Source organism: Arachis hypogaea, chromosome 1, assembly GCF_003086295.3.
Source record: "Arachis hypogaea cultivar Tifrunner chromosome 1, arahy.Tifrunner.gnm2.J5K5, whole genome shotgun sequence".
NCBI classification, from domain to species: domain Eukaryota; kingdom Viridiplantae; phylum Streptophyta; class Magnoliopsida; order Fabales; family Fabaceae; genus Arachis; species Arachis hypogaea.
In genome coordinates, this window is record NC_092036.1 from 7,029,745 (window position 1) to 7,041,865 (window position 12,121).

The window sequence follows — 12,121 nt, forward strand, 5'->3', positions numbered from 1 at the left end:
AGGATGATCATTTTAGCAGGTATGTGGATGGTTATTTCAATTGTTACGTGGATGATTATTTTGATTGGATTGAGTTTAGTTATATATAATTAAAATATGTTGGATGTTCAATTTATTAGGTACGTGGATGATTATTTTTATTCTTAAGTAGATGGTTATTTTCACTATGGGTGAGTGGCGCCGGTGATACCGTGTGTAGCAAGCCAAACAGCGACGGTGAAGTGGTATGATACGAAAGTCAGTTGAGAGAGAAGAAGGTATTAAAGTGAAATGTTTGATAAATTAGGGTTTGGGATAGTTATTTTTTTTAGAATAATTGAGTGTATTTTTTATTTAGATAATTTGTAGAATTTTTTTATTTTTTATATATGTATTTAAATTAAATTTATAGTCTATTTTCCCATTGTTTAGATTTCTGATCATCTTTTTAAAGGAGTTCTATTAAATAAGAGTGCTTCAAATTCAAACATCATAAATAATTTTTAAGAAAATCATAAATATTTTTACGGCGCCCCCTTTCTCATGCAATTTTACGCAAGCTATGAGATATATATGACAAATATTTTTGCTAGCTAAGAGACCTACTAACATCTCTCTTCCCTGAATCACAGTTCTCTCTATAGCTGTTTATTTGAGTTGTTTGTGAAGAGTGATTATTGTTACCTCAACCCGTTTATAAAGATGGTTTGTTACATATTTTTGGCTTATAAATACTAACAATACAATTATAAGTCAATAATTATAACTAATTTGGGTTGGTTTAGACGTCGAGCAGTCAGTTTACTTGTTCGCTCAAATAAATGTTGCGAATTTGAATACCATTTTGTATATATAGTAATTCATTAATCAACGACAAACTTTTAAATAAAAGTTTAAATTCAAAATAAATTAGTTATTAATCTGTCGTGCTAGACCATGGAGAACCAAAAACAATCAACAAATATCTTTATATAAGGTGAGTGTAAATTGAACTTCTCTCGTATTAATTGTTATTAGAATCAATAAATATTAAATAAATTAAATTTAGATGATTTTTTTTTGTCTATTTAATATTATCATTTTTATATAATATGTGGTGTAAATTGTTGAATTGGTTGTTGGTAATTGACTTGTAGTTGTATAATTAGCATTTTCGATTTCGGTTTTAATTACTGTAGTTGTTGACTTGTTTCCAACATAGTTATTTAGGTTGGTCATCAGTGTCCCCGCTTCCTTTATAAACTTTCTAATGCTATAACATTTTCATAATAAAATCCCCATCATTAAATTTCCATTACAAGTAAAGTTAGAGAACGCAATAGGTCATTACTACCCCATTTAAAATTGCCAATGATGGATGCTTAAATTGGCAAAACCAAATGTTAATTAATTCGATGTTTTAAGGAATTAGTTTAATTATTTCAGTCAATTAGCAACTAATAAAATAGTAGATGCGCAAAGATTAAGATGAAAAAAAAAACTTAAAAACAAAAAAAAGTACAGTTGGCTGAAAAAAATTAGTTCCTAATATTTTTTCTAACTCTTATTTTTTTTTTTTAAATAAGCACTACCCTTAGAATTCGAAGAGTTTAATATTTATGTTCGTGATAGGCAATATAATAAATATGAAATATTTATACAAACAAGAAGAGAAAGCTAAATTCACTTTCTAGTTAGTTAATATTATATATCCACTAATCCACAATGACCGATCATGAAAATTTTTTTTGGGTCAATATATAATTTTAACATAAAATTTATATAATTATATATTTAAGTTTTAATATAATTTTTGGTAGAATTTAAAAGATATAAATTGTGAATTTTCCATCAAATCTATACGAATCGAATGATACTAATGCTTGTAATATTTTATCTAAAAAAATTAAATTAACGAACCAATAAAACATAGATAGTACTAAATTAAATAAAATAAAAAAATCTTAATTCCAATCCCACTAATTGCAGCGTGAAAATTGTAAAATCTTATCGTTTTGTCCAACTATTTTTATTCTACCAGTGAGATTCTTACTTTTCTTTTTCATTGGAAGTAATACTTGTAAATTTTTTTTTACTACAAGTAATATATACCATGTGTAAAATACGAAGGCTTTTCTTTTTCTTTTCTCTAAGAAATTTAAAGGTTTTAACCAATTAGTAAATTAGCCAAAACCCAAAATACAAAGGTCAGTAGTCCAATTTGGACAACAAAAAAAGTTAAAAAAGAATGGAAAATGTAGGTGTTGAACCTGATATAGCTGATTTAGTTGTGTAAAATTTAATCCAATGGCTTTTTTTTTTACAAAATATTTAAGGGTCATGGCCCCATTGTCTCTTAAAAATTCCACCAGTGGTATATATTATTTTTTAAAAAATTGTGTTTCTATTTTTTTATGAATATATTATGAATTTTTAGTGTAAATTGAATTATGTTGAACTGGTTTACATTATGATTATTATTTTTATATTAATTTTTTTAAAATTTTGTTTTTTAAAAAAATTTAATTAATATTTATGGATACCGTGACAAAAATAAAGAGGGAACGGAAGGTATTTCTCTGTTGCCATTCTTATATATAGATGAGCTAATATTTTATTTTATTTTATTTTATTTTATTTTATTTTCTAGGTCTTGGATATTTTACTTAAATTTATCAATAACATGAAAATAGAAATATAGCCTTCTATTAATCTATCCTCTCTTTGGGTCACCAGAAATCTTCCCCAGTGCTTTCTTTTTATATATAGATGAGCTAATATTTTATTTTATTTTATTTTCTAGATCTTGGATATTTTACTTAAATTTATCAATAATATGAAAATAGAAAGATAGCCTTCTATTATATATATTAATTATCATTATTTCTATTATTATTTTCTTCTAAACATGCATTCATATATATTATTATTACATGCAAATAAATGAATTTAGTTGAGTGAGTGTTCCCACTTGTCATGACCATGATGCTGAGTTTGACCACCAAAATAGTATTAGGCAACATGCTAAAATCCCTGCTTTATTATTCCCCAATGCACTTCTTTTTCCACATACTTATCCGGTTCCTATTAACACATATGCATTGGAAATCATCTGGTTGGCCATTATATGCATTTGGGATAAAAGATTCAAATATTAAAATTCAGCCATTATTGTTTCAAAATTGAGAAAGTCTGAATCAACTTTAGGGTACATGATAGGTGTCTTGTAATATGGGGACAAAGCAACCAACTTCTAAAGTAATAGATCTCCAAGCTTATACTATTATTCTTGCATATCTTATGATCAACAACATTGAGATAGATATTATTTATATATTAGATCTTAATCTCTTGAATGATCTTGAATGTTTAATTATTAATGAGATTAATTGAAAGAGCACCACTCATATAAAGATGGAAAAAATAACTTTTTTTAATTTATTTAACTAATTAAAAAGTATACTCTAAAAGGCATAGATTAATAATAAAAGTATAAATTATGAATAAAATTGAATATTTAAGAAAAAAATAATTATATTAATAATTTTAACTAATATTAATTTAAAGGACATTAAATTTCTTAAATTTATATAAAATAAATTTTTTCAAAATCTCAATTACACAATAAATTTTATTTAAAGAATTCAAAAATAAATAAGAATCACTAGACTAAAAATAGAACAATTAATAATAAGAATTAGTAGATTAAAATATAGATTTTAAAAAATAAGAGAAAAAATATTTAAAAAATTATAAATATTACAAATAAAAATGTAATTCGTAAAAAATTATTAAGTTTGCAAAATAAAAAAATCAAAATAATAATAAGATGAAAGCAGAAAAATAATATTATAAAATTTATAAAAAATAATAAAAAAATAAAACAATCTTTTAGTAACTTTTTTTGTTAAAAAATTAAATTGTAAAAAAATTAAGAAATTGGTATTAGAATTAAAATAATGATTTCAAGAATATAACAATACTTTTTAATAAAAATGACACTTTTAATCTATGACACATGTTAAAAATCTAATACATGACAACCATTTAATGGACGAGATCATATATTTTTAGAAAAAGTATAGGGAACAATCTTTTTTTTGAACAAAAGGAACAATAGGTTAAAAAAGAAAAGTTAATTTTAATTTTAAAAATCAAATTTTAAAATAATTAAATATAATCCTTGTTAGTGGGTCCAAAATGCGATCCATTGTTCATATTGTTCGTATGTCTCATTATTCATATAATAGAATTGATATTTTTATTTAAAGACGCTATAAACGCCATTGTTGTCTGTCTAATTAAAAAGCAATATGAATATTATTGCTATTCGAACATTCATATTATTTGACATTCAAATTTAATACTAGACAAGGTTCGTAACTTATTTATCAACGAACTATAACTCAAATGATATAGTTTTTATTAATAAATTTAATACCAGATAAGGTTCGTAACTCACTGACACTAAAGATATTTACAAATTTGATTAATTAATATTAATAAACGGTTACTAACCATTTAGTACCATTTGACTAAAGGGACACAACCTTCTAAAAATTGTGTATATTCAAAACATTGTATCTATTGGTTAAAGAGACACAATTCTTTAAGAATTGTGTATGCTCAAAATATTGTATCTATTGACAATAGAAAAGACACAACTATTTGTGTACATAACAAATTATAATTTCTACGTGCAATATGTATAAATAAGTCTTTGTCCACTATTTCAAACATATAAGTACTAAGTGTACATTTTACTTAACAAATAAGAGATTTTCTTTGTTTAAGAGAGTTGAGAATTTCTTACTATTACTAATTAAGAAATTCTTAGATTTCATTGTATCTTGAGAAAGTATTGTCATCAATCATATAACAACTAAGTGTGGGACAAATATCTCTTTAAAAAAAGCGATCTAATTTGTGCCTTTGAAACCATCTTCATATACCCAACAATTTTAGAGAGATATTACTTGAAGATGGCACAAGATCAAAACACCATGTTTAAGGTCATGAATAAAGAGTTTGTCAAGTTAGATCGCTTTGATGGAATGAACTTCAACCGTTGGAAGGACAAGATGATGTTTCTTTTTTCAATTCTCACTCTTGCATATGTGATTGACCCAAAGACTACACCAATTGCCGATGCCGCTGAAAATTTCACACCGGAAGAGAAAGAAAAAAATTTTTCAATTGGAAAAGAAACATGATGAAGATACTTTTGCATGTCGAGGTTATATTCTCAATACTTTATCCGACCGACTCTATATATGATCTCTATGTGCCAATTCAATTACCATTGGAGATTTGAAAATCTTTGGAATAAAAGTACAATACTGAACGACAAGAAACAGATAAGTTTATTATGATGAAATATTTTAAATTTATTATGAATGATACTATGCCTGTTATGGATCAAATTCATGAATTACAAATCTTTGTAAGTAGACTTCGTGATCTACAAGTGGTGATCCCTAAATCATTACAAGTTGGAGCAATTATTTTAAAATTGCCTTCATCATGAAACGGTTATAGGAAGAAACTTTTACATCTTGGTGAGGACTTCACAATTGAGAAATTACTAAGACATATACGTATAGAGGAGGAAACTCGAAAACGTGATGTTGTGTATCTCTCTCAAAGTTCTAAAGTGAATCATATTGGTGAAGACAAAACCAATAAGAAGAAAAGAAAGTTCTCAAAAGATAAAAAACAAGGCAAGAAGAGACAAAGAGAGTGTTATCATTGTCACAAGAAATGATATTACATCAAAAAATATAAACTTCTGAAAAGAAAGTTTCACTACAAGAAAAACACCCATTCAGGTACACTTGAAAAGTGTAGCTAAAAGTGAAAAAAATGATGCCTTAGGCTACGGCTACGCTTTTTGGGCTATGGCTACGCTTTTTATGGTGATTCCTATTCGGCCGTTGCCTATTCTCAAAGGCTACACTTTTCAACACCAAGGACTACGCTTTTGGCGTTTGGGAATAGGCTACGCTTTTTAAGTGATGCTGTCCAGGACCAAAGGCTACGCTTTTCAGCTTCCATTTTTACTAGAATAGGCTACGCTTTTCAACGCTACTGCATCACTTGTAAAACGTAGCCGCATTGTATATTATAGCTACTCTATATAAGTGTAGCCCTAGGTCCTTTTTTTTAATTTTCTGTATAACCATAGCTACTTTATATAAGTGTAGCCTTAGGTCCTTCATTGTTTTTTTTAATTTTCTATATGTATATAATATTCTAATAATTTTTTATACAACATAATATTTAATAATATTATTACATATATAATTTTACATTTTTAATTAAATGAGTTAAATATTATAAAATAAAATTAAACACATAATTATACTAAATAATTTTTTTAAATAATAAAAATCATCTTTACACAATTCAAAGACATAATCTTAAGAAGAGATAATTTAAGTCACATGAAACTTGTATCACATATCAATTAAAATGCAAAGTTTGCCCTCTATATCCGAAAAGAACTTAACAAACAAAAAATTATTAATCTTCTAATCTCAGCATAATGACTAAAAGATATTCTAAAGCACCTTCAAATTCTTCTCAAACACATCTTTTTCATGCTGATCTTCATCACCATCAAGAAAACTCTTGGCCTTAACAATTGTATCAGTGTTCATTCCTTTGTTCATTCCCAGCAAGAACTAATTTCCAAGCAGTTACTGCCCTGCTTACAGCGGTAGATTATCATAATTCAAAAAGAGAACCATGTAAGGATTTTGCATACTGATTCACCACCATACGCAATCAATACAAGATTATATTGAAGAAAATGACCGGGCTACTTACAAATATTCTTTTGACCATTCTCGCGACACATGAAGAAAACAAAATCATAGAACCGAATAAATTCTGAAAAGTCTGCTTGGCAAGAGCAACAAATGAAGCACATGTTCCAATTGCAAGTATCAGATTAAAGATTAAAAATACAAGAAAACAAACTTGTTGCTTTTCTATTATTCTCATTAAAGCTGAATGCTAAATTCACAAAATCATGCCAATCATCTTAATTTCAAGTGCAAAAGGGAAAAACGGCGTTGTCTCAAAGAGTAAAGTGAGAATCATCAACCTAAATTATAAAATTAAAAATGAATTGAGACAGATATATCAATTTTGCACCAATATTCCAAATGCAAAAGGAAAAACCATAAAGTAAATAAAATTGTTCTCTTTCCACTGTTATTTAATCATGTCACTCAATCAAACACAACACAACAAAATAAAACAAAAATTATTTTTGGGGGTACCAATAATGGTAGGAAAAACCATGGAAGCTGGAAAACAACATAACTAAGGGTAAATTAAATAAACAAAGAAAGAAAAGAAAAGAACATTGCTCACAAAAGCTAAACAGAATTGAGGGTGTATTATTGAAAAGATATATGTATAGTTAACTAGTCTAGCCATTTAAAAAATAAATAAAAAACAATCTTTTTAAATGAAAGCTAAGAATCCCAATTCTAGAGTTCTAGATTGCATTGAAGCCATGTGAAAAATTGGTCAATTACCTTGATAAAGGACATCATCATCAAAATCATCATCTGCTTGAAAGTTATTAGTTTTGCACTTGATATTCAACCACTTATTGACCAATGTCTTGGGCCATGAAAGCTTCACTAAATAAAGGAGAGTAAGCAATTTATTAACCAAAGATGGAAGTTCAGAAGAAACAGAATAAAAGGGCTATAAAAAGCTCACCTTATCCAAATTATCAATGTGAATAGAACCAGGAGAACTTGTTTGATTACTTACTTTAACTGAGATAAAAGCTGAATCTGAATTATATATCAGCAGAAAAACCACAAGAGAAGGACAGGTCAAAAAAGTCTATACTTGTTAATAAGAATTTAGAAACAAGTTAATCAGATTTATATTTTGTAACTCATAAACATAGATATATCTAACTGATTTGGATATATATGTGCATTGTGTATTGTGTATTGTGTCTCTGCCAGTGCAAATATTTCCTTTACTTAGTAGCAAAATACTAGTTAGTTTTGAACTGACATACTACAAAAAGACCAGCTATTGCATAAACTAGTGCCCCAATGAATGAGGCTGCTACCATGACCTATAGGTCACAGGATAAGTTAGTTGCTTTTGATCTTTATTAATCTTACCGAATCCTTGATAATACTGTTTAGAATTTGATGCTTAATCTCTTCCTTTTACAAAAGAGGAACATGCAGAGACATCCTTAGATTTCGGCCCAGCATTCTAAAGTAGTAGGACACAGAGAACCTGAAACAATTCTAAATGTAAACTAATCTGATATATTTAGCAAATCAGTAGTAATACATCTAGATACCTGCACACTCGGGCAAATGAAGCAAGATGCAAAATCAAAAAGCAAATTCAAACGAAGCAAGCAACATAAACGCAAAAAATTAACTTTAATTCCTATCATGTACTATTCATACAGTAAAATAAAAATGTTCACTCAAACAGAATTCAGAGTAGATTCATAAGATAATAAGCCTGCTCATTAAATTAAATAAATAAGATACAATACCACAGTATCTATTTGATTGATCACTTACTTTTTCTCTTCTCAACTTGTTGGTTTTTTATTATTCTCATTAAAGCTGAATGTAAAATTCACAAAATCATGCCAATCAGCTTAATTTCAAGTGCAAAAGGGGAAAACGGCATTGCTTCAAACAGAAAAATAAGAATTATCAACCTAAATTGTAAATTAAAAATGAATTGAGACAGATATATCAATTTGCCACCAATATCACCAATGCAATTGATGGACCAAACATGAATCCCCTAGCTTAATATATTTTTGGCGAATCAGTACCCAAAAAAGAACCTATAACCCTAAAACCCCCAAATTAAATTTCTTTTCAAATAAATTTCTAGTCACTTCTAGAGTTAGCTATTTATGATTTTGGTCTATGTCAAATTTTTCTTATAGATTTGATCTAATTTCCTAAATACAAGTGAAATCAGTCCCTCTCATCATCTTAAATATAAATCAACTTCATACTTATGAGTTATGATTTGAAATATAAGTACTTATCTGTATGTGAAACTATAATAGTGACTAATTTTACTTAATTTTGATAACACTGAACTATCCTCCACACTCATCAAGCTAACCGATATTCTTAAACAAAGTTCAAAATCGAAAGAAATCTTAATTTCACAACCTCAACAATTAGATCAATCATAGCACACAAACTTCAAATCAACTAACACTAAATTTACCAGCTTGAAACAACTAGATCAACCATAAAATTTTAGCAACAACTCACAGTAAACCCTGGGGTGCAACACTAACAGAATGAAACCCCCAAATTCACTAGTTTTACTGCACCGCAACATTAGCATGCATGTTCATCAATTCACGAGTTCATAAGATTTTGTACCAAACCCCCAAATTGCAACCCTAAAATCAGAAATGAAGGTGAATACATACCTTCTTGACAATGGTGAGCGACTGATGAGAGGCTTTCAGTTGAGGCAGAGTCTTCCTGATGTGAGCGCGCAGCGAAGAGAAGCAACAATGAAGATGAGTGACGGCGTGGTGAGTGGTGAGTGATGAAGATGAGTGAGTGGTGGCGTCGGTGAGGGTTGTGCGCGACAGGGTTGGCGAAGGTGAGATGCGCAGAGATGACAATGGTGAGGGCGAATAGGAGTACGGGTTTCTTCGCGATGGTGCAGTGAGAGGGTTTCTGCACGATGGTGGGTGGTCAGTGGCGATGGTGAGTGTGGTGAGAGGGTTTCTTTACGGGTCAGTGCAAGGATGAAGGGGCTTTGGAGGGGAGTGATGACCTAGGAGGAGGGAATTGACAAAATGTTCGCTAAGTGTAGGTTTCCTTTCGCATAAAAGAGGAAAAAAGTTACCAAGTGATAAGTATTTTGCTCTGGATACATTAGGCATCACTTTTTAAGTGCACCCAAAACTTAAAAAATAGGCTACCCTTTAAAAGTATCTCCTTTGATACGAAAAGTGAACCTATAGATATCAACTAAGTGATTTCTATAATACCTAAGGCTACGCTTTTTAAATGATGCCGCATTTGTGTATTCTTTTCTCTTACAAAAAGGCAACACGGAGAAAAGCGTAGCCTATTCTATGAATAGGCTACGCTTTTCAAATGTAGCTTAAAAAAAGTGTGGCTGAATGGGTATTTTTCTTGTAGTGTTTCAAAGATCAACTTAGTGGAAGACAAGGATCTAATTGCTATGTTTATAGAAAAAGTACAAAATATGCATATTGGCATGGTTACAAAACTCAACATAGCAACACTGGAAAATCACTTGAGTGGTGGTTAGATTTTGGGGCTGCTGTTCAGGGTTGCAATGATCGTAATCAATTCAAAACATATGAAAAAGTGAACAATAGAGAAGTCTTGATGGGCAATGACAACTTAACCAATGTTTGTGGTCAAAGAATTGTGGAATTGAATTTTACATCCGGAAAGAAATTAAGTTTAATAAATGTACTTCATGTTCCAGATTTGAGAAAAAATTTAGTTTCTGCTAGTCTCTTGTGTAAGAATGGATTTAAAGTTGTAATGGAATCCGATAAAGTAATCTTGCTTAATAATAAGGGCAAATCACTGTATTAAACCAAGAGAAGAAAAAATTTACACAAATAAGCCAAATAAAAATCTACTACATGAATCTACCAATAGCCATTTTTATATATTTCGAATCTACTCAATTTGAACTCCATTTACATATAATTCGAATCATATTGATTCGAATTATACACGCACTAATTCGAATCAACCTGATTCGAATTATACACATAGAGTAATTCGAATCAGGTAAAAAAATTAATAATTTATTAAAAAAATTTATTAAAAAAATAATAATTTAAAAATTAAAAATCTATATTTTATTTCATGCATTAAAAAAAGCTAACAAAATATTTAATTATGAGACTTCTTTAAAATATTAATGAGTTATCAATTCGAATTCCATACAATATACTTTTGTCCATTTTTAATAGCTCATAAATATTTTTTAATAAATTTTTTAATAAATTTATTTAAACTATACTACAAAAAATATTTTATTCTATGCAAAACAATTTAAAAAAAAATGGCTTAAAAAATGTTAGGAGTACTATAAAAATTTGTAATATTCTAATGACTTAGGTAAATACATGCATGTACTCAAATTTTAAATAAAGTACTCTACATAGTCAATAATAATTTAGAAATTAAAAAAATATTTTATTTTATACAAAACAATTAAAAAATATATTTTATTTATTTTTCCACACATATTTTCTGTCATTATATTGCCATTGGAATCCTCATATATTTTTAATTTCTCAACCTAACCTTCACAAATTCTAACACAATCTTCATGTAATTTTACTTGAGATATGTGTCTCATTTTTTGTGATTTGTATAAGTGAGTCAATATATATAAATGGGTAATAGACGTATCAGTACAAGCTTTATTATTGACTAATGATAACTCTATTTATATTAATATAGAGAGTAAATCAAATAAATATTTAAATTATTGGTCTCTAAAATTTTAAAAAAATATTATTCTTCATTATAAATATGTTTATTATAATTTTTTTAATTTTTAAAAGCTGTTTTACCAAACACAATTATAGTACTTGTACTTATTAAAAGCTATTTTTAATGTGATTTTACCAAACGCAAGTGCTATAGCTTTTAAAAAGTCGTCTTTCATGAGTTACTCTTAAAAAGTAAAAGCTTTACCAAATCAAGCCTTATTCAAATTATACGGTGAGCAATTCGAGTTTTATACAATACTCTTCTGCCCATTCTTGATAGCTCATGAATATTTTTTAATAAATTTATTTAAATTATACCACAAAAAAATATTTTATTGTATGCAAAATAATTTAAAAAACATTTTTAAGTCATTTTTTAAAATTATTTTGCTTAGAATAAAATATTTTTTGTAGTATAATTTAAATAAATTCATTAAAAAAATTTATTAGAATTTGTTACGAAAAGGGAGTAATTCGAATCAATATGATTGGAACTTCCCTTTGTCACGTGATGCATGTAATTCGAATTGACTAAATTCGAATTATGGTTGTCTAATTCGACCCTACTTAGTTCGAACTACTTGTATGCTTGGGTTGGTCATAATTCGATCTAGATTGATTCGAATTATG

The 12,121-nt window shown here is 28.0% G+C and overlaps 1 long non-coding RNA gene across 2 annotated transcripts; it reads right to left on the bottom strand.

Annotated features, from left to right (window-relative positions):
• Positions 1–6,316: 6,316 nt before the first annotated feature.
• Positions 6,317–9,861, bottom strand: LOC112793094 (uncharacterized). Of its 2 annotated transcripts, XR_003197807.2 has the most exons (6): positions 9,422–9,830; positions 8,118–8,238; positions 7,696–7,772; positions 7,506–7,613; positions 6,787–6,858; positions 6,317–6,664 (listed from the first exon to the last, which is right to left on the bottom strand). It is a non-coding gene; the product is annotated as an uncharacterized lncRNA (long non-coding RNA). The 2 variants fall into 2 exon arrangements; XR_003197813.2 differs by lacking the exon at positions 6,787–6,858 and having other exon boundaries at positions 9,422–9,861.
• Positions 9,862–12,121: the final 2,260 nt, after the last annotated feature.